This window comes from Gorilla gorilla, chromosome 11 (assembly GCF_029281585.2).
Source record: "Gorilla gorilla gorilla isolate KB3781 chromosome 11, NHGRI_mGorGor1-v2.1_pri, whole genome shotgun sequence".
Lineage (NCBI taxonomy): Eukaryota > Metazoa > Chordata > Mammalia > Primates > Hominidae > Gorilla > Gorilla gorilla.
Genome location: NC_073235.2, coordinates 119,989,146 through 120,012,339, shown reverse-complemented (window position 1 = coordinate 120,012,339; position 23,194 = coordinate 119,989,146). Strand labels below are relative to the sequence as shown.

General features: G+C 39.4%; 1 long non-coding RNA gene across 2 annotated transcripts in view; it reads left to right on the top strand.

Moving 5' to 3' along the window:
- LOC109025904 (uncharacterized) overlaps positions 1-23,194 on the top strand; it is a 472,591-nt gene that overhangs the window by 421,630 nt on the left and 27,767 nt on the right. For both annotated transcript variants that reach the window (XR_008677481.2, XR_008677482.2), the window contains 4 exons: positions 7,383-7,538; positions 9,599-9,723; positions 16,340-16,596; positions 17,320-17,555. This is a non-coding gene — a long non-coding RNA (uncharacterized lncRNA). The remainder of the gene's footprint in view (positions 1-7,382; positions 7,539-9,598; positions 9,724-16,339; positions 16,597-17,319; positions 17,556-23,194) is intronic.

Sequence of the window (23,194 nt, the reverse complement as noted above, 5' to 3'; positions counted from 1 at the left end):
TGGAGTTGATTAGATATTTCTGGCTTTCTGCCTTCTGGGTTCATGGTGGGACTGCATTTCTTGCTCGCCTTCTTCAGACTGAGCTGGTACCAGATAACTAGTGTTGGCCAATGAGTTGTGAGTAAAAGTGATGCGTATTACTACCATACTATCATATTAAATTGCTGGTACAAAACCATTCAAAGATCTCTTCCCTTTTGCCGATAATGACCAGGCAGGGACTGCCTCATTGGGCTAGATCCTTCAGTGAGGGTGATACAGCACAAAACCTACAGCCAAGCCACAAGGGATGTATAGTACAAGTGAGAAATAAATCTTTGTTTTAGGCCACTGATATTTGGGAGGACAGGACTGTCACCGAAGCACAACCTTCCTCGTACTGAATGATGCATGCTAGGAATTACAACCCAGCCACCTTTCTCCTTTCAGTGAAAGCCCCAGAACAGCCCCAAATTCTGTAAAGCAGAATTCAGAATCTTTTATTTTTCACTCTTGCATCTACATCTAATTTCCACTGACCACACTGTACTTGCCTAGATATTAGGGTCTGGGAAATTTTCCATTCTCAGTTTGTATCTACCCTACATATCCACATGTAAGGGAACATGTGTTTAAAGATGACAGAGACCCTGGAGCACATGCAGACCACTGGTGTTAGGAACCTTGCATTATACCTCCATTTGCATAATGATACCTTGCTAGGACACAGTGACTTCTGTTTACTTCACATAGATTATCTCATTCAATGGGCTGATAATTTTAATCTGACTGGTTTGGTTTTCATTACAAAGGGAAAGATCACAAAGCCATTTGGTGTAAAAAGGCAGAATCCTTCCAGATCTTTTGTTCCCTCCACCTGGTTCCAAGCCCATGCTTAAATGCAGGGTGGAATAATGATACCAGACACTGCAACCCAGAGCCCCAGCAAGGGATCACTATGTTGTAGTATTTGGAAATCACTGGTGATATACACTCATCCCAAACCTGACCCCAACCTCCTTCTTCTAACCAGGTAGGTAGTCCAATTTAATCTCTCATAACATTCATGATCAAAATGAAAATGTATATACTTTTGTCCCTAAGCTAAAGAGCTCACTTAAGAGATTCATAATACAGGCCGGGTGTGGTGGCTCACGCCTGTAATCCCAGCAATTTGGGATGCCGAGGCAGGCAGATCACCTGAGGTCAGGAGTTTAAGAACAGCCTGGCCAACATGGTGAAACTTCATCTCTACTAAAAATACAAAAATTAGCTGGGCATGGTGGTGGCGCATGCCTGTAATCCCAGCTACTTGGGAGGCTGAGATAGGAGAATCGCTTGAACCTGGGAGGCAGAATTTGCAGGGAGCTGAGGTAGCACCACTGCACTCTAGCCTGGGCAACATAGCAAGATTCTGTCTCAAAAAAAAAAAAAAAAAAAAAGAGAGAGAGAGAGATTCATGATATAGTCCTAGAATTTGGAATTAATCTGATTCAACAGTTTCCAAATACTGATCCACATGCTGCAAGCGCAATTTCTTCTTTCTTTTGCATTCTTCCTTGCTTCCTCCCTCTGTTCTCCAGTAACTATTCACCTCTTCCCTTTCTTGCCTTGCTTCTTCTCTTCATTCCTGTCATTCATATTATGGAATATAGTTTTCTGGGCCACAGCATGATTTGAAACATGGGAGGGTGATCCACTTGCCCACCTAGCACAGTGTCTCTTTCACAGGATTCTTTTTACAAACAATTATTTGGCCTTTGTTTGAAGAGTCCAGTGCTCCTAGGTTTTTAAAGGAGCCCATTCTACTTGATATTTTTAGTAGTTACATAGTTTTCCAGTTTTTAATATTAACAAATTGGCAAAAGCAAGCAGGCTATTCTGTGTGAGACTCATCTGCCAAGTAACCTCAGTATGTCACTTTCCAGGAGCAAATAGTTCATGCATCTCCCACTCCCAAGTAATGATTCTCTGATTTTAAAAACCACAAGGGCTCAATGTTTGAGACTACTGCTAAGGGTTTTAGTATGCATTTTGCATTTCAATAAACTAATAGGAAGTAGGCTCCAAATTGGATGTGGTATGCAAGAGAGGGCAAGTTTTGAAGTTCTGAGAGCAAGACAGTTGGCAGCTGTTCTCTGAAGTTCTCTGCTTCATCTCAGAAAGGGCTTTTGGATGGCCTGTGACCATACAATTCCACCAGATGATCTGCTCACTGGCCTGCAAACAACCTGCCCTCTCCATCCTCAATATTTAGCTCCTGCTATTCCCTGTGTCTACAACTTCCCAGAACTTTTCCTGTATTATTCATCTGGGCTTCCGCCTTATATTAGAATTGTCAGGCCTCTGAGCCCAAGCCTGCACGTATGCATCCAAATGGCCGGAGGCAATCGAAAACAACAAAAGAAGTGAAACAGCCAGCTCCTGTCTTAACTGATTGACCAACCTTAAGACATTCCATTATGACTTGTTCCTGCCCTGCCCCAACTGATCAATCGATCGGCCTCATGACATTCTTCTTCTGGACAATGAGTCTTTTATGATCTCCCCACCATGTACCTTGTTACCCCCCTCCTCCGCCAGCAATAGATAACCAGCTTTTACTGTAATTTTCCATTACCCACCCAACTCCTATAAAGCAATCCCTTCCCCATCTCCCTTCACGGACTCTCTTTTCGGACTCAGCCCACTTGCACCCGAGTGAAATAAACAGCCTTGTTGCTCACACAAAGCCTGTTGGTGGTCTCTTCACATGGATGCGCTTGACGAGAATATCAATATTTTTGCCTTCACTTCCTGCTCAACTTCATAGCAATACTAAATTCTTATCAATATGAAAGCAAGAACTACATGTGACTTATTTTTTAAAAATCTTCATCCAATTTCCAGCACAGTGCGTTGGGTTCAAAATGGGCTTTCAGGGTGGGGCACGGTGTCTCATGTCTGTAATCCTGGCACTTTGGGAGGCTGAGGTGAGAAGATCTCTTGAGGCCAGGAGTTTGAGACCCGCCTGGGCAACACAGCAAGACCCTGTCTCTACAAAGAATTTTTTAAAAAAATACCCACACACCTGTAGTTTTATATACTTGGGAGGCTGAGAAAGGAGGATTGATTGAGCCCAGGAGTTGGAGGCTGCAGTGAGCTATGATCACATCACTGAATTCCAGCCTGGGTAACAGAGCAAGTCCCTGTCTCTTAAAATAAAAATAAATGGGCTTGCAGTACCAGGAAAAAAAGGGCCATTATAGTTTGTGACCTAATTCATTCAAAGGGGAGGTCACTCACAATAGGAATTTCACACAAAAGAAGGAAGCACCCCATCACACATTGTAATTGAAAACTGTGGCTCAAGAATCAGCTGGACAGTTTGCCCTTCTAAAGCAGAAATGTTTAGGCAAAGAGGACAAGCTGATTGAAGAGGCAAAGAGGACAAGCTGACTGAAGAGGCAAAGAGGACAAGCTGATTGAAGAGGCAAAGAGGACTGCTGAGGAGTGATGGAGGAGGAAGATATGTAGGAACTTCCCTGAAGCCCTTATGTCACTGACTTGCCAATAAATTGGTTTAAACAACAATAACAACAACAATAAAAGCAACATGTCCAGGCCTAAATCTGATCCTTCCCTCAGACAGACAGTCACAGCAGCATGTAGGCCGGGAGGCCCATTCTGTGCCCTCTGGTATGACCTTGTAGGGCAGGATCAGCAATGAAATCCTGGCTAGAGGAAACAAAGACCGTGTGTAAACAGTTCACCTCCACTCCTGAACTACAACACTGTTTGACATAGTTTAAGAGTGACGTTGACCTTCTTCTGCTGGCTCTGGAGCTAGCCAGGAAAAACAGCAAGAAAGGAATGAGAGGAATGAGAGTCAGCAGGTTACTGGTCTGCAAGATGTCCTCAGGGGGGTTTGGGGTTGGTGCAATGGTGAGGGCAGCCAGGGAAGCTCCTAGGCCTATTGTCTTCTGCCAGTGCCCCTGCTAATCGCTGAGAAAACTCCCCTGAGCCACATGCAAAGATGAAGTAGGTAAAAAATCATCCACATCTCTGCATAAGGCAGTTTTGCCACTGAAGGTGTTATTTTTTTACAATTGTCTAGTTTAATATCTCTTTGGTAATGACGGATGTGCAAGGAGTGGCAGGACACTTTACCTAATGGTGGCAGGACAGGGTGAGTGTGTGTGTGTGTGTGTGTGTGTGTGTGTGTGTGTATACATATCCACCACCCCCAACACATGGGCCCCTCGAGAGCTTCCTCACCTCTCATTCTCCTTTTCAGAAAGTTCTAGACCTGTGAATAGCACATTATGCTATGTTGCTTTATTGTATCACTATCTATAATGACATAATTCACATACTAGCTTAATCTTTTAGTAATTCAGAATAAGCCTTTTTCTCCCTAAATAGTTGTTAACATCTGGAAGGCTTTACAGCCTTTTCCAGATCTTTTGTGCCCTTTCATGCATGGCATAGTTCTGGGCATATGGGGACTACTCAGCGGATATTTGTGAATAGGCTCATTAAGCAACTTTATTACCTGATATTGATAGAATTCTATAATTTCCACTACACTATGACGTTGAAATGAATCCTAAGGGCTTATAGCCAAATCGGGAGAGACTGTGCACAGCAGCCCACTTCTTATGGCATTCTGTGTGTGCGTATAAGTGGACACACCAGGCTGTGCTGTTGAGTAGATGTGCAGGAGTGGCTGGATGGACTGCCTGGTGACTTTTTCCTTAAGCACTCAAACGAATTGTCTAACTCCTAAGTGGGTGATGAGGCAGGAGAATAGTGTCTGGAGGCAGGGAACCTAAGGCTGTTTCATGCTGACTTCCTAGAACTAACTTGAAAGGAAAACCCTAACTTTCCACGCCTAAGTAAGAAAAGGACCAGAGGCTACACCCTTTGACCTTTTCTGCCGGGCAGATGAGAAATTGGCTGTCCACCACAAATCAGACTGATTGCAGGTCTAGTCTTTTTTCGCATAGAAATATAACTTTGTAACTTCACCTTAGCCTCTGATTGGTTGTTTTTTGCAACCAATCGGATGTTTGCACAGGAGTGTGACCTTTGTAACTTCATTTCAGTCTCTGGTTGGCTGCTTTCTGCAGCCAATCAGAGTGATTGCCAGCTACCACTTCATTTACTTGAGGTGAGCATGAAGTGGCCAATGGGAAACTTCTAGGGGGTATTTGGACCCAAGAAGATTTCTGTGTCTGGGCCCTTGAGCCACTGCACGGGTCTGCTTCCACACTGTGGAGTGTACTTTCGTTTTCAATAAATCCCTGCTTTCGTTCTTTTGTTGCTTCATTCTTTCTTTGCTTTGCTGGGCATTTTGTCCAGTTCTTTGTTTAAAATGCCAAGAACCTGGACAACTTGAAGTCACAACCCTCTACCGGTGACAGTGGCATATGTTTAATGTAAACACAATGTTAATAAGAACTAACATTTATTGAGCACTTATTATGTGCCAGACACATCCCAGGCTCTTTCCATTAATTAAATCCTTGCCACAAACCCTGTTGTTATCCCTGTGTTAGAGATAAGAAAGGCTGCCCAGCCCCTGACTTCTTGTGAGGTGCATGCCTGTCTTTGAACCCAGGGAGCCTGGATACCAAGCCGCAGCTTTTAATCCCTGAGCTGTAGAAGAAAAATACATTTGCTCATGTTCGTATGTTATCTCTTGATCTGTCTCGAATAGATATGAAAAAAATTTTTTTTTATTTTGTTGTGCTCTCTGACCATAGTGTCAAGCAAGTATAGGGCCAATGTTGGGCACCGGCTTGGGATGTAGAGCTGTTGTTCAGCAGCTTGAATCTATGCACACAGAAAGCATGCTCAGAAAGGAACATATTACCCATTAAAGATGAAATGAGGCTAATGGACTGCTTTTGGGAAAAGACGAAATGTGGTCACAATGAAAGAATAGGGACATGACCATAATTAATGAAGTAATAATCACTTTTGAGCTTAAGTAAGACCTAGTTCTTTGATTAGTGCTACCATTTGAAGAGAGCTGGCAGGGCCCCTTGGCCTGTGGCAATATTAGTAAAACTGTTTCATCTTAATGTTGCAGTTATGCTTGATCAATTTATCTGCCATTTCCAAAGAACTTATGAGGTTTTCTTCTTCCTGTCTTTGTGCTTTCAATTGGTTTTAATCAGAGGCAAGATGCTGATTCAGCTTCTAGTTTGAATTTATTCAGCTGGTGCAAAGATTCCGTGACAGGATTGCATTTACATTTTTATCACTGTCTCTTAAACCTGAATAATTTATCATGTTCTTGCCAGCCCTCCCCCAGTCATCGTACAAAACCAGAAAGGAGTTCTTGCTTTTATAATCAAACTTATTTTGGATGTGCCTGGGTTTTGTCATGGACTTCTGACACCCTCTCTTTTTCATCAGGGCGAAGTTTACAGGAAAGCATTTCTTTTTCTTCCTGCTGATTAATTCAGCTTAGATTTGTCAGAGGTTTATTTGTATGGACTCCTTGTCAAAGCATGTGGATTCTGCAACAAATTAACTGGTTATTAAATTAAAGATTTCTGGTTAAGAATCTGTTGTGTACCATGGAGTCTTCTTTCCTGGACAATTTCACTATTTAAATGTGGGAATGATCGTCTTGATATAACCAACAAATTATGTTCATGGAAAGAAATGTTTCCCGTCATGCCAATAACTGAGATGTTACTGGTTATATATACATATACATGCTCAGGCATACACTGGTGTATCAGACCTGAATAAAATTATTCCATCTCTTTGTCTGTTAAGAAAAAACAGAAATGAATAAATGCATGTCCATGCACACACACAGCTATTCAAGTCAAGGCATTTTAGTGTAGGATGTTAGAAATACATGAGTGTTTCCTCGAACTGGAAAAAACCCCACTTAATTTATTATTTTATGAAAAGATTCACCTTGGGGCCCATTAAAGAGCTCCTTTTGTATATTTAAAATGGATTTTGAATTACCAAAACCTTAAGAATTACTCTGTCTCTTTCAGGGATCTGCTTTAGGGCTAAGGCATATTGGGATTTATGACTCTAAGAGTGGTATTAAAATATTCAACTGAATGTTAGCTGATATGTTTCCTTCCCCACCCCAGGCCGCAACTTTCCCAGGGGATCTGAAGCCTGTAGCACATTGGGCTGTAGAGATTTTAACTTCCCAGTTCTAACAGGTTTCCAGATGGAAAATTATATTTCTTTCTGGGAGAGATTAATGAGTGAACAACAATGGTGTCATGGTTAATTTTATGTGTCAACTTGGTTAGGTTATGATGCCTAGTTGTTTGGTCAAACCCCACTGTGGATGTGGCTATGAATGTATTTGTGGGTGTGATTAACATTTAAATCAGTAGACTTTGACTAAAGCAGATTCCTTTACTCAAATAATGCAGGTTAATGTGGGTAAGTCTCATCCAATCCTTTGAAGGCCTGAAGAACAAAGAGTGAGGTTTCCGGAAGAAGAAAATTTTACCTCAAGCCTGCAATGTAGAAATTCTGCTTGAGTTTCCTGCCTGCTGGCCTGCCCTGTGGAATTCGGAGTCAAGAAGGTAATGTAACTCTTGCCTGCATGTTCAGCCTGCTGACTTATTCTACAGATTTCAGACTTGCCAACTGGCACAGTTGCATGAGGAGTTCCTTAAAATCTCTCTCTCCCTACCTTTTCCCATCCCTCCTTTTGTTCTGTCTCTATGGAGAACCTTGACTAATACAAATGGCAGTCAGTCTTCCTGCTCAGCACCCGCTGAGAAATGATACACCTTGTGCCAACAAAGAAGGCTGGGGTCTCTCCCCTCAACATACTGTCTTTCCTTTTAATGAAAATGTTTGGTGTACTTTTCTGTTGTCATATCTAAACTGCAATTTGTAGCAGTTGATTTTCAGTGGGAAATTGTGAGATTTTTTGTCATTTCCTAGGACAAATCCTGACATCTTTGAACTCTGTTCCCATACCACCTCTTCCATGAAGCCTTCCCTGAGAACCCTCCCCATCACTTTCCTAAGGCTGCACTGGGTTTCCCTCTTCTATGTTCCCATAGTACATGGATGTCCTTATCACTGTGTTTAGCATGTTGTATTATAAATATTTTATGTATGTCTTTTTCTTTCACTAATCTGAGCTCTTTAAGGCTGGGATTAGATTTTATGTTTGTATCCTTGGTGGATAGCATAGCATCTGCCTAGAGTGGGTGTACGTATATTTTTGCTGGACAAATGAGTGAATGAAAGGGAGGTTTTCTATTAATCTTTCCATGTAATCTCTAGAAGATTCTCTCTAAAATCCTGGGATGGATTGGAAAGAGCATAAACATTTAAGTCAGATAGAAAGGTCGGGAGTTGGAGACCAGCCTGAACAACATGGCAAAATCCCATCTCTACTAAAAATATATACATAAATTAGCCAGAAGTGGTGGCACATGCCTGTAGTCTGAGCTACTTGGGAGGCTGAGGCAGGAGAATCACTTGAACCTGGGAGGTGGAGGTTGCAGTGAGCTGAGATTGCACCACTGCACTCCAGCCTGGGTGACAGAGTGAGACTCCATCTCAAAAAAAAAAAGCAATGTCCTTCTTCCAGTTACCTCACTTTCTAACCGTGAGCTAGTCTTTCAACTTCTTAGACATTCCTTTTTGATTCTGTAAAATGGAAATGATAAATTCTACCTGACTTATTGGATTATCTTAAGAATTAAGTGATGTAAGTGATCTGATATTCCAGTAAATGAGAGGTGTTATTTCCTCCTTCTACATCACTAAGCATTTGTTCCAGAACACTTATTTTAAGTTCCCTGAAGTTGAATCTGGAAAACAAACCAGTGATCTCTGGCTGTGCCCTAAGTTCCTACATCTTCCTTTTCTTACTAAGAAGAGGGCATGGGCACACTGGGTCCTGACTCAGCTCTGGTTCAGAACAATCTCTCATTCCAACTAAAGAAGGCTCCCTGGGGTCTCTCACTTGGGCCACCCAACTGAGTGCCAGCACTGTCTAATTTTCAAGGCAGAGCAATTATTTTGTTTGCTCTCAGAGATCCCCTAGATTAGTGATTCTCAATGTGGGAATGATTTTGTCCCCTCAGGGGACATTTGGCAATGTGTGGAGATATTTTTGATGCCACAGCTGGGGTTGGTGAAATGCTACTGGCATCTAGTGTGGAGAGCCAGAGATATTGCTCAATATCCTACAATGCACAGCCCATCCCTAGACAACAAGGAATTGTCTGATCCAAAATGTCAATAGTGTTGGGGGTTGAGAAACTCTGCTCTAAGTAATACAAAATTGACACTTTTATCTTCAATACATAAAGGAAGACGAAACAAGTCACAACTATACATCAAAAGAAAATTCCCTAGTAAATGTATTCATCTGCCTTTCTATTTTATTTCCAGACTTGACCACTACTTATTTATTCTCACTCTACACTAACATCATTATCTTAAATAATAGAGTTGTGTTACTGTAAAGCTAGGTGATATGAAACAAGGCAGCAGCTGTCTTTGGCAAGCCTGGCTCTGCAACTTTCTAGTCATGTGACCCTGGGCAAGTATTTTAACCCTTTCGATGCTCAAGTGCTGCATCTATAGGATGGAAATACTAATATTATCTATTTCACAGGAGTCGTGTAAGCATTAACTGAGATAGTATATGAAGAGTGCTTTTGCACCGAGTGAACCTTCAATCAACTGTACTAGTTTGTATGCCTGGAAGAGCTGCTATATGGGATCAGAAAGAAAAATAAGGTATGGTAATTGCTCATTAGGTGAGAAGTACAGCCTGGTCAGGGGGCACTCAGTGATGACCTGTGGGTGTCATTGTATGGACTTGCCTGCTATGTCCAACACAGTGAGGATACGTCATCTCTAGAAAAGGGAGATTTAGTCAGGTGAGAGCCACATCAGTACAGTAATATTTTAAAGGGCTGAGGAAAAAGGTAGAACATGGAGAAAATAATTCCTTTTTCCATTCCTATCACCAGCAGCACACCCACATTCCCATATTCTAATGATACTCACTCAAAAATCCAGAGTGGGAGATTTACTTAGTAACAGAGTCAACATGGTGGTGTTATGGAAAAATATTTTGTTCAATCAGCAAAAATCACTTGTCAGTTAAACCTCTGGAACCATGATCCTGTTACTGATTGGCGCTGAGTAATGTTTCTCTTGGGCTTCTGGACAAGATCTGAGCTGCAGAGTAGGGCAGTCATGTAAATGTGCCTAATTGGTCAGGGTGAAAAGCTGTGGGCACTCAATCTGTCCTGGGGTTTAGGCTTGCCCAAGGGCAATTATAGGCAAATTAAAGGACAATTTTGTAGATAAATGACATCACGAGTACATAACACTTGTCTGGTAACACTTGTCTGGTAACACTTGACTAATAACACCTACTCTGTATCAGAGCACAAGATGGATAGGATAAACTCTGGAATTTTATTTTTGCCAAGGGATTATTGTTAATGCTCATCATAATTCACAGATTGTCATGACTTTCTTTTTGTTTGAGATATGTAAAAACTGTGGGGTGGTGAAAATAATCAGAAAACATCTAAAGTACTTAAAAGAAAAGGAGACTCTAGAAACAGGTTCCAATGCAGAGCCAAATTACACTTCCATATCTCATGCAAAAATCCAGTTTACTTCATTTGGACCTCTCAAACAAAACAAAACAAAACAAAAAACACAAAGAGACTATATGATGGCCAGGCAGATTTGAAAAACATCCAAATAAAAATAAAAACTACAATGGTCAAAGTTAAACACTCAGTGTATTTTAGACACAGATGAAGAGATTGTTATTTATCTGAAAGATATGTATGAATAAATTACCCACAATGCAACACAAAGAGACAAGGAAAGCAGGGAAGTGTGTTAAGGAATATGAAGACATAATGAGAATATCTAATATACATTCAATAGAATTTCTGAAAGGAGAAGATGGAGAGAATGGAAGAGATTCAGTCTTTGAAGAGATAATAACTAAGAATTTTCCAGAACTGATTAGTGTATTAGTCTGTTCTCACGCTGCTATAAAGACATACGCAAGACTGCATAATTTATAAAGGAAAGAGGCTTAATTGACTCATGGATCAGCATGGCTGGGGAGGCCTCAGGAAACTTACAATCATGATGAAAGGCGAAGCAAACACGTCCTTCTTCACATGGCAGCAGAAAGAAGAAGAATGAGTGCCCAGTGAAGGGGGCAACCCCTTAAAAAACCATCAGTTCTTATGAGAACTAGCTCACTGTCAGGAGAACAGGATTAGGGAAACTGCTCCCATGATGCAATTATCTCCATCTGATATCTTATTAGTTCTGTCCCTCTGGAGAACCCTGACTAATACAATCAGCAAACAACATTGATAGACAAAGGAAACACAAGAAAGACAAATTTAAAGCATACATAAATGAGATACATTGTATTGAAAATCTAGAACTCCAAGATAAAATCAGCCAGAGAGAAGACACTAAACTAAACTAAAAATGTGGGAAATTTAGACGTCAGAAGATTTCTCACAGCAACAATGGAAAACAATACTCAGCACAAAAATGTCTCCAAAGAGCTAAGACAGAAAAAAAAATTGTCAACCAAAACTAGTGTCCCCATCAATACTGTCTTTCAGAAATTAGGGCACAATAAATGCATTTTATACAAGCAGAAGCAGAATTTGCCACAATAGAACTTCATTTAAAAACTTATGAAAGAGGTATTGCAGGAAACAGAAAAATATTTTTCAGAAGGAATATCTGAGAAGCAAAAAGAAACAGTGAACAAAGAAATTGGCAAACATGTAGAGGTATTTAAACAGTTGATTGCGAACCATTCCTGCCTATTAGATACAATCACCTGAGTATGATTCTGATTTAAACAGCCTGGGTGGCTCTCAAACATCAATATTTTTTAAAAGCTTCCCAGGTAAGTGCAATCTAGGATGAAAATCATTGATATTAATAAACCTTGTCTGAATTAAATTATATATATAGTATATATGTAACATATAAATACATATACAATGGTAATAATTACTGATGTGTGGGGTTTTAAAAGGTCATATCCAAAATAGTGAATATCAAGCATATAAGTCAGGAAGGGGTTATGGAAGTTAAAATATTCAAAGACCCTTACTTTGTTCACAAGGATATCTAAAGTATAAATAAGCATTTTAAAGCTAACCAGGCATGGTACATGTTAAAGATATCTGCTTTAAAAATATTAAGTTATAAATATAAAGGTAAAATTGGAAAAACAGACGACATAGCTAAGACTAATATTCAATCTAAAAAAAAGACTGGGGAAAAAACAAAGGTATAAAAAAGGAAACAAATGAGAAGTAAAAAGAAGACGGTAGAAACAATTCCAAATATAGTATGTCAGCAATCTTGCCAATGTGGCTGGACTAAATCCATCATTTAAAAGACAGAGATGGCCAGGCGCAGTGAGTCACACACCTGTGTACTTTGGGAGGCCAAGGTGGGGGAATCACCTGAGCCCAGGAGTTCGAGAGCAGCCTCGGCAGCATAGGGAGATCCTGTCACTACAAAAATAATAAAAAATATTATCCAGGCATGGTAGTGGGCACCTGTGGTCCCAGCTACTTGGGAGGCTGAGATGGGGGTATTGCCTGAGCCTGAGAGGTCAAGGCTGCAGTGAGCTGTAATTGTACCACTGGACTCCAGCCTGGGTGACAGAACAAGACCCTGTCTCCGCAAAATAAATAAATAAATAAGACAGAGACTTTCAATACTAGAGCTTTAAAAATGTACAATGATACTCTTTACAAGAAACTCATCAGAAACATAAGGACATGAAATGTGTGAAAATCAAAGAGTGAAAAATGATGTAATGGAAAAAGACATAGCAGAAAAACTAATAACCACAATAAAATTTTGGTATATATCCAAAATAAAAGTAATTATCAGCAATAGAAAGAGTTACTACATAACAATAAAAGGATTAATTCCATAAGAAGATTTAACAATTATGATCTTATATTTAATAAACCGTGCTTAAAATAAATAAAATTGATACAAATGTGTCATCATGAGATACTTCATATATCTCAATTATTAATTGGTCAAGAAGTAAAATAATATTAATAAATAATTACTTGTATTTTCAATGTATACCAGAGTTTTCTTTTGGTTATTAGTTTTTCTGCCATGTCTTTTTCCATTATTTCATTTTTCCTTCTTTTATTTTCAGACATTTCGTATCCTTAGGTTTCTGATGTGTTTCTTTTTTGTAAATATTATTATTGTACATTTTTGAAACTCTAGTAATGAAAGTCTCTGTATTTTTTATGATGGTTATCATAACAAGAAGTATAGAATATTAAAACAAGGTTGATTTAATAGACATTAAAGAAAATTGTATCTAAAAAGTAATAATAAAAATTCATTTGAAGCACATGTGAAAAATTTATGAAAATGGACCATATTGCAGGCCATATTAAGAAGTCTCAACAAATGTTTAACACGTAGATATCTATAGTTCATCTTCTCGGATCCAAGTGCAATTAAGATAGAAATGATTGGGGCTGGGCATGGTGGCTCACACCTGTAATCCCAGCACTTTGGGAGGCCGAGGTGAGCAGTGAGGTCAGGAGTTCAAGACCAGCCTGGCAAACATGGTGAAACCCCATCTCTACTAAAAATACAAAAAAAAATTAGCTGGACGTGGTGGCAGGTGCCTGTAATCCCAGCTACTTGGTAGGCTGAGGCAGGAGAATCGCTTGAGCCCAGGAGGTGGAGGTTGCAGTGAGCCAAGATTGTGCCACTGTCCTCCAGCCTGGGCAACAGAGGGAGACCCTGTCTCAAAAAAAAAAAAAAAAAGATAGAAATGATTAACAAAAAAATAAATTAAAATATATACATATATTTATTAATTTTAAAACTTCTAAATAACATGAGTCAAAAAAGAGTAATAATAGCATTTAAAAAATTCTTATGATTAAATCATAAGCAGGGAAGTGTGTTAAAGAATATCAAGACATAATGACAATATCTAAAATACATCCAATAGAATTTCTGAAAAGAGAAGATGGAGATAATGTAGAATGAAAATACTACATATACAACTTTTAGCATCTAGTGAAAACAGTGCTAAGAAGAAAAATTATAGCTTAATATAATTATATTAGGAAAAAAGGTATAAAGTTACCTTAGGAAAGTTATATTAGGAAAAAAGGTATAAAGTTTTAGCCACTTAAGTAACTGAAATATAAAGAAGTAAGAATCCAAAACAAGTCATTATCAAATAAAACAGAATAAATCTCCGGTAGTAGAAGAAAGAAAATAATAAATATAAGAGTAAAATTTATGAAAGAAAATTTAATCACACAAATAAATAAACCAACAAAGTACAACTTCTTTTCTATTAATGTTTTCAGAGAAACAACATCTGCCAAGATTGAGAATGAAAGAGATGGCAGAAATAAAAATATTAGAAATGAAAAAGGAACATAACTATAGACATAGCAGAGGTATAAAAAATAGATAAGAACATGAAAAAGTTTGTGGCAATACATTTGGAAACTTAGATGTAATGAAAAAAATCCTCAAAAAAATTTATTACAATGGACTCAAGAAGAAATAGAAAGCCTGAACATTTCTATAAAAATTTTTAAAATGCAATCCATTGCTAACAATAATTCTGGGAAGAAAACACAAGCCCAAGTTACTTTCTAAGCAAGTTTTGCAAGGCATAATTTAAAATAATCCTCAATGAGTACAGTGTGCACCCTACCCAATCTGAACAGATGTAAATTTTAAACAGTGGGTACAGGTAGGCTTATGTGTACTGAGTATCAGTTCCAGCGTTTCAAAACTTCCAAGAAAATGGTCTCTTATAGGGATTATAAAAGAGAAAATTTTCCTTAATTCACTCTATAATCTTGATTCCAAAATCAGACCAGACAGAAGAAAAAGAAAAAATTACAGATCAATCATGCAAACATTCATATAAAATTGTCTACACAAAACATTAACAAAATAAAGTGAATGGTATATAAACTATGGTATAGTATAATAAAATTAAGTTTACTTCAGAGAACAAAAGTAGTTTCACACTAGAAATTTAGAAATCTAATTCATCACATGAACTGAACATCAGAAAATTATATATAACCATCTCAATAGAGGCCAAAAAGCATTTGATAAGATTAACACATATTTCATGGGTTTAAATATAATTATACATGTACATATCTTATATATACACTTGTGTATATATATAAAATCATGTTATGAGAATATCCTTATATGATTTTATAAGTATATTTTAAGTGTATATAATTTATGTATATAATATTTACTTACATAAATACATGGAGTTAGGTATAAATTATATATACACGCATATATGTATACAAATATACATATTTATATATGGACATAGCTATGTATAATTTTAATTATATATAAATATACATAAGGATATATGGTAGGGCAAGTTCAATTACTGTATGCTTTTATTTGGGGAGTGTCTTGGCTATTCCTGGCATTTTATTCTTCCAAACAAATTTTAGAATAAACTTGATAAGTTTTTAAAAAATCATTTAGGACTCTTCTATGAGAATCATACTAAATGTGTAAATCTCCTTGAGGAAAAATTGCATCCTTATGATATTTAGGTTCTTTATTCATTTAGATTGTTTTTCAGTTAAAAAAATTGAAAACATAAAATATCTTTTTTTTTTTCCTATCCTTGAGATATGGAAGAAACATTTTCTTTCCTTTTTTTTTTTGGTAAGAGACAGGATCTCAATCTGTCACCCAGACTGAAGTGCAGTGGTGCAATGATAGCTCATTGCAGCCTCTAACTCCTGGGCTCAAAACAGTCCTCCCGCCTCAGTCTCCCAAAGTAAGAATTTCTTAAATAAGACACAGAAAGGTTAACCAGAAAAGAAATGATTGATACACTTCGCTATAATAAAAATAAAATGTCTCTTTATTAAAAGATATAAAGAAAGTGAAAAGCCAGCCATGTATTATAAGAAGCTATTTTATTGATACGAGAATTAACAAAAGTTTAACCGTTGAATATATGAAGAACTTCTACAAATATATGAAGGAAAATGTAAACAACAGAGAAATAAACCAGCATCTCACAGAAAATACAAATGGAAAATAAGCACATAAAATGTTTAGACTTACTAATACTCAAAAAATACAAAGTAAGATAAAAATAAAATACCCTTTGATAGCTTCTAAATTGGCCATATGAAGAAGTCTGGTTGAGGAGAAAATAGGTTAAAGGAACTCATAAGTTGCTGATAAGAGTTTGCTTTGGAAAACAATTTGTCATTCTTTGTAAAGTTGAATATTTGCATACCCTAAGACTCAGTGATTTTACTTTTAGGTGCATACCCCAGAAAAAAATACTTGCATATGAGTACTAGGAGATGCATAACAATGTTCACGGCAGCAGTATTCATGGCAGTGAAAAATGAAAAGAACTTAAATGCCCATTGATAAAAACGTCTACTTATTTGTGTCATCTTTGCACAGTGGAATTGTGCGAGTGGAAATGATTGATCTACAGCTAGGAGAAGCAGCAGAGCTCGATCTCAAAAACATAATGTTGTGTGGAAAAAGCTAACCTCAGAACACTTTGCGGTATGTGATGCCATTATTATAATTCAGAAGTTAGCAATAGCACACCACTCTTTTATGGTTAAATATGTGTGTCACAAAATTATCAAAAAGGCAAATGAATTATAGCAACTGAATGGTTGGTTACCTCTGGGAGGTAGGGGAATGGCATAAGAAGAAATACATAGGTAGATAGAATGGAGTTCATAATGGTTTAGCTCTTAAATTGGAATGAGGGTACCTGAGTTCATTTTATTATTATGTTTTGATGCTTACAGACCTTATTTGGCATGCACTGGACATATATAGACATGTACATAAAGAACTAGCATAAGCCATGCTGCTGATAGCTGAGGCTGTAAGGAGTCTTATCTCCTACCAAGTGGGAGCACTGCTCTTTCTTGTTTAAATTAAATAGATTGGCTTTAATATAATGTCACTAGACAGCAGTTTCCAAATAGTTTTAATGAGAGTGGGCTTCAGTCATCTGAAACAAATAATCAAAATGAAAGCTTTGTAAAGAAGTTTCAAAGTAGATAGTGGAGGACATGCTTTAAGGAGACCCCAATAATCCACTCTTGTGTAATCCCCTTGAGTGTGGGTTTGTGACTTACTTGCAACCAACACAGTGTGGCAAAGTTGTTGGAATGACACTCCCTTGATTAGGTTGGTTTATGTTATGTAAAGTTATGTAGTTATGTAAAGGTGCTGAAATGTCACTCTTGTGATTATGTTTTATTATATAAGGCTCTATCTTAGCAAACCAGGAGAGAAATTCTCCTGATGGCCTTGAAGAAGCAAACAGCCACCTGGTTAAGCCCCTGTGGATAGTGCCAAGTGGCAGGAAAGTGGGAGCCGCCTCTAGGACCTGAGGATTAAAGTCAGTAAGAGCTGGGACCTCACTCATGCAGACTCGAGGACATGAATTCGACCAACAACTTGAATGAGCTTGGAAGTGGATTCTTCCCTAGTCCAGTCTTCAGGTGAGAAAGCAGCCTGGCCAACACCTTGTTTGCAGCCTGGTTGGAGCCTGAGCAGAGGATCCAGGTAAACCGTGCTGGAACTCCTAACACATAGAACTGTCAGATAGTATAAGTGTGAGTTGTTCTGAAGTCGCTAGATTGGGGTAATTTGTTACACTGCAATGGATAACTAATACATGGATGTGTCCATTTTCCTACAACACAACACAGTGCTTAACTCATACCACAGTGTAAATGAATTTTGTGTGGTTGTGTGTGGCTAGATGGATGAATGGAAAAAGTAAAACTAGCCCTCACCTCTTCAAACCCATCCCACCAGGATGCCGACCTAATGTTCCTGATAACAGAGGGAGACTCCTGTCTTGGGAGGTGGGTAAGGACGAAGCTAGATCCACGTCATGCTATAAATTGCGAGGCATGGAAGAAGAAAGGGTCTGGACCTGGGTTGTTTTCTCAAGCCCTTAACACCTGAAGAAACATATTCTAAACAACAGGCATAGATTTATCAGGAAGTGAATGAATTTAAGCTTCAGAGCATTCACTTACAGCTGTTTCTTCCAGTGCCCTGGGATAGGACCTAGCAATTTTCTATGTGTAATTTTGTATTAATTTCCTTGAGAGGGCCCTCATAAGACTCCATAAACCCTGGGTCCACGTGCCTCTGATAAATTATAGGGAACAAGGAGTCTAAGGATTCTCCTTCAGGCCTGCAGAGCATCTAGTATGATGTTTGCAAATAGAGGTGTTAAATAAGTACTTAAATTAGATTGCTGGATTCCTGAGGGTTTCTCTTAAAAAATATTTCAGATCTAAAGATTTTGTTAATTAATACTTAAAAGTAGAATTATTGGTTGTGAACAATCATTTATAACTTGTCACAGTGTATAATTTTTACTTGTTGACTTGTGCATTTTTGTGTGTGTAAGGTTAAGCCCCCTGTATCAATTATGCTATGTGAAATACTCAAGGTTTCCTGTTTCACTTCCGTTTTGTGGTTACTTGCTAATTCCTTTGGGGATATAGCACAGAGGCAGAGACTTAGACTGTGTCATCTACTGAGGTCCCATCCAGATTCAGGAGCTTATGATTACTCTAGCCAATATTTGCAGGGAATAAATTGTTTTATGGAGGTGCAATATCTCTTCTAGTCCTGTTGGAATCATTTGATGATCTAGAACAAGTTCAAGTAAAAGCCAGAGGAGAAGCCTGAGCCATGAAAAACAGACAGAAGTATCAGTCATAGTGGAGGTCCATGTTACTTTTGGTGGGTTTCTTCCCTTCTTGTCTTTGACTTGCTAGCTATTGACTTTGTATGCTTTTGCTAGTCCTTTGAATCCTAGTGTGTGGAAATTCTTTTGGTGGTCTTTATAACTATCTCTTCTCTTAGAGGTGATACACAATTACAGCCATACCTCCTTGACAATAATTTAATGAAAGCATTTAAATAATGTTGATTCCATAAAAATCATCCAGCTATCATTTCCTCTACCTTCTCCTTCAATCTGTCAGCACCAGAAAAAAGACGGATCTTTGTTGAATCTCTGTTTTGACTTTCTTGCCCACCAAGTCCTTCCTGCTTTCTCATGTCTAAAAGTGTCATTAAAATCTTAATGTCTGGAAAGTGAGCTCCATTTTCTTCAGTATCTCCCAGAATCTCTGATCCCCTGCTGAGAAGGGGGAGTTCCTTGACCCCTCGGTGGGAGTTGTGACAAGGGTGTGGCTCGTTTACTCGGCTGCCACCCTCCAACCCCTTGTGGGAGCAGGAGTACACACGTGAGTGGGTGCAGCAGCTGGGGTGAGTACCTTTGGGCATTTGGCATAAACAAACCCCGTACCAGCCTGTGGCAGCATCTAGGGTTTGCCTGAGACCTCTGGAGCCCCAGAAAGCATATGTTACAAACAAGCCTCTTTTAGCTTTGCCATTCCTGGATGGCTTCAGTGTTAAACAACTCACTGAAGAGTCAGTGTGACAGCCTTTTTGGGTTCCCGCACCCAGTGCATCTTGAATTCTTGTCCTGTGTCCAGGAAGAATCAGGTCACATGAAAGGATTGAAGGGTGGTGTATGCAGAGGATTTTACTGAGTGATGGGAGTGGCTTCAGCAGGATGGGGAGCTGGAAAGGGGATGGAGTGGGAAGGTAATCTTTCCCTGGAGTTCAACCATCCCCAGCTGAACTCCTCTCCAACTGTCCCTGGCTGAACTTCTCTCGACGTTCAGATGCTTCTTCTTTTCTCTCCTTCTCTGTCATGCCACTCTGTTCCTCTGCCAGTGGAGCTTGTACTTTTTGTGGGTACAGGGTAGGGGGCACAGTGGGCCAGGGTAGTTTTGGAAAAGACAATATTTGGGTAGGAAAACAGGAAGGTATGTTGTCATTTAGACCCACAGGTCTAAGCTTGAGAGTGGAGCCCTTGCTAAGGACCCCGCCCTCTTCCTCCCAGTCTTCCCCTGCCTCCTGTCCATATCACTACCCCACCATTCCTTTGAGCTTTTGGGTCACTGCACAGACTACTTACTTAAGGCTTTGCATGCTTAACTTCTACCTGTCAGCCTCAAAGTCAAATCCAGGCTCCATCTTTGTTGGAAACCACTCAGGGCCCTAGAAACTTATGAGCATATCTTGTAGGCACTCGGGCTTAAGTTCCCAGGGCCTCAGGCCATACACTTGTCTCATATGGACTCTTCTGCTACTGCTAGCATTTCTGTAATGTGAATTAATGTATACCATTGACATATGGGTGAATAACATCAGTATAACATGGAACAGTGGGAAGAAGGAAGAAAAGTCCCCATTGTGGATGCTGTATTTGTACAAGGATCTTTTAAGCTATATTTTAAGAAAATTAAAAAGTTTTCACTGCACTCAGGCCTTCTTCCTCAAGAAGTTCACCCCAGACGCTTGCTGGCAAATTGCAGTTGCTCTTTGGCCACCTTAAGAGCAGACCCAACAGCTCAGATCTCCATTATCATCAGCACTGCCCAGCACCCATCAGACCTGCTCTGAATGAAGGGCTGCCAACATGTCCACCAACTGTCATTGTGTATTTTTAATGTCCAGTGACACTGAGCTTCCAGTGATTGCTTTTGTTTGTGCTCTGGTCCCTAGGTAGGCTTTGGATAGAATCTCCTATCCTACTTTTCCATCAATCCTGTTGTTTGTAGTGTACAAGGGTATTCAAATGCCTATATCATTGCAGAAATGTATCTCCTTGATGCAGAACTGACCCTCCAGCAGTATGCACTGATGCCCACAGGACCTTAGAAACTTTGCCTTGGTGCCCCACCAAACTTTGGTTTTCCAGTACCTTGAAATCATGGTGCCAATTCATGGTCTGCATCTGTTGTACCATGTCTGCCACACTTGCGCCCATCCACTGAGCCTGATGATCAGAGAACTTCTTCATTTTCCTAATTTCATCGCTTTCTCACCTGTTTCAGGTTTTCCCACAGCTTCTTGACTAATGGGGTCATTGGTGTCTCTCTAGAAATGCCACTGTGCCTGAGTGTCTGGGATTATTGCTGTATTTGCTTTAGGGGGAGAGGCTGAAAAGCCCAGTACAACTATGCAGCTTGACACTGCCAATTTACCCCCAAATCTGTTAATGCACCCTGGAGCTGAAAGTCAGAGGCCACAATTGCTCCACATTGAGTGGATAAACAAACCATAAATAATTCTGTGGACACATCGTAAACGTGGGGCCGACCTGTCTCTTCTAGCCTATCTGTCTCTACAGGCTAAAGGAGTAACGTGAGTGAGGGTGCCTCCTTCCCAGGGGCTTTAGGCAACAGGAAGGGACCAAAACTAAAACCAGAAGCTCCTCTTATGGGTGGAGTAGAGCAGCTGGGCTTCATCTTTGCCAAAGTCAGAACAAGAGGAAGGGGGCTGGTATAACTGAAGGAGGGAAAAGTTACAGAATTGAAAAAACCTGGACTGGATTCTAAGGGGGATGAGGGCCTCACTTTCTGAAAACACTTTAAAATTAAATCTTCTTGCCAATGTGTTTGTGTATAAGAGCATATATGTGTGTGCATGTATATATGTTTACATCCTCCTCCCCTCCCAAACACACAAACACATGCCTGCATGACTAAGAGACTTTTATCCTCATCTGTTTAAAGAAAATTAATTATGGGCAACATAATCTTGTTAAGGCCATAAAAGACTGAAATTGGCCTGAAGATGTGTTCTCTTCAGTCCACAAAGTTTACAAATTATTTTTTATATGAAATGCCTTTAGAAAGGAAGTGTACTGTGCATACTCTGAAGTTTGCTGTAGTCCCCACCACTCCCTAACGTCATACCTCACAATGTCTGTTACCTCTCTGGGATCGATAGCAGGATTTCTCAACCCAGTGCTGATGATTCTTTGTAGTGCTGCTTGTCCGGTGCACTGTGGGATGTTTAGCCACACCCCTGGCTTCTACCCACAAGGTGCCAGTAGCACCCGCATTTACTGCCCATGGCTGGAAGTTTTCTGACAACCAGAGAGGTAAAGCAATTTCCTCAAAGTCTCGTACTGGGAGTAGTTCTATGATTTCATACTCCTGGCATAGTGCCCTTTCTTCTATAGTGTGGATAGTAAATCCCCACATCACTTATTTTCACATTACATAAAGAATTCCCTGAGCTGCCTAAGCAGCATTTATGAGAGGTAGGTTACTTGCCATTTTCAACATATAGTTTGTGGTAAAATGGACAGCTGTATAATTCTGAGGTGTTGACCCCATCTCTAAACTCAGCTTTCTAACCCAGTTAAGTGGGAGAAATAGTGGTACCCGAGATCAAGCCTGTCTATACTTATATGGCTAGAGGATAGTTGAGGCTGGCATTATCTGATTGGTTGGTGCCTGTGACATGCCAGCGGTGAAATACTTTGAATATCACCCTGCCTGTCTTGTTGGGTTGTTGTGATGATTAAGTAAGACAGTCCAATTATGCTTGGCATATTGTAAACTCTCAACAGCTATGAGCTATTGTTCTTATTGTCCCAATTCATAATCAGGTAAAATAAGGAAGTCCCACCTACTGCTTTGACCTTATAATATGGCACCCCACTCCCCTTCCCTGCCTGTCCCGGGTACAGTGGCACATTCTTGTTTCTCTACTTTGGCAATTTGGGCCAATTCTTGCCTCAGGGCCTTTGCACTTCCTGTACCTTCTGCCTAGAGTGCTCTTTCTTACCCCAGGCTTTTATTTTGCTCCTCCTCATTGTGCAGATTTCTGTTCCAATGTCACTTTCAGAGAGTCCTTTCCTGACCTCCCTCTATAAAAGAATCCCTACCTACCTATCCAATTCTGCATACCCTTGGGCTATCTGGACTAATATTTATTATTATTATTATTTATTATGTGTCTTCCCTCTTCTTCACAAAAGAGGAAGTTTGTCTTCTTTGCACTATAGCTCTAGCATTCTTTCATGTCATGGTAGTAGCAGAGAGCCTAGCGTACAGCTCAAGTGCTCAGTAAATATTTGTGCAATGAATACATTAAGCATAAACCCTGGTTCTTATTCCAAGTCCAGGGCTGTTTCACTCCATTAGATATCAGCCTATCTAGAAGAAGATGAATAAGATTCATTGACTGAATGATGGATTCATTGATTCACTGATTCATTCTTTAATGTGTTCATTGATTCACTTAT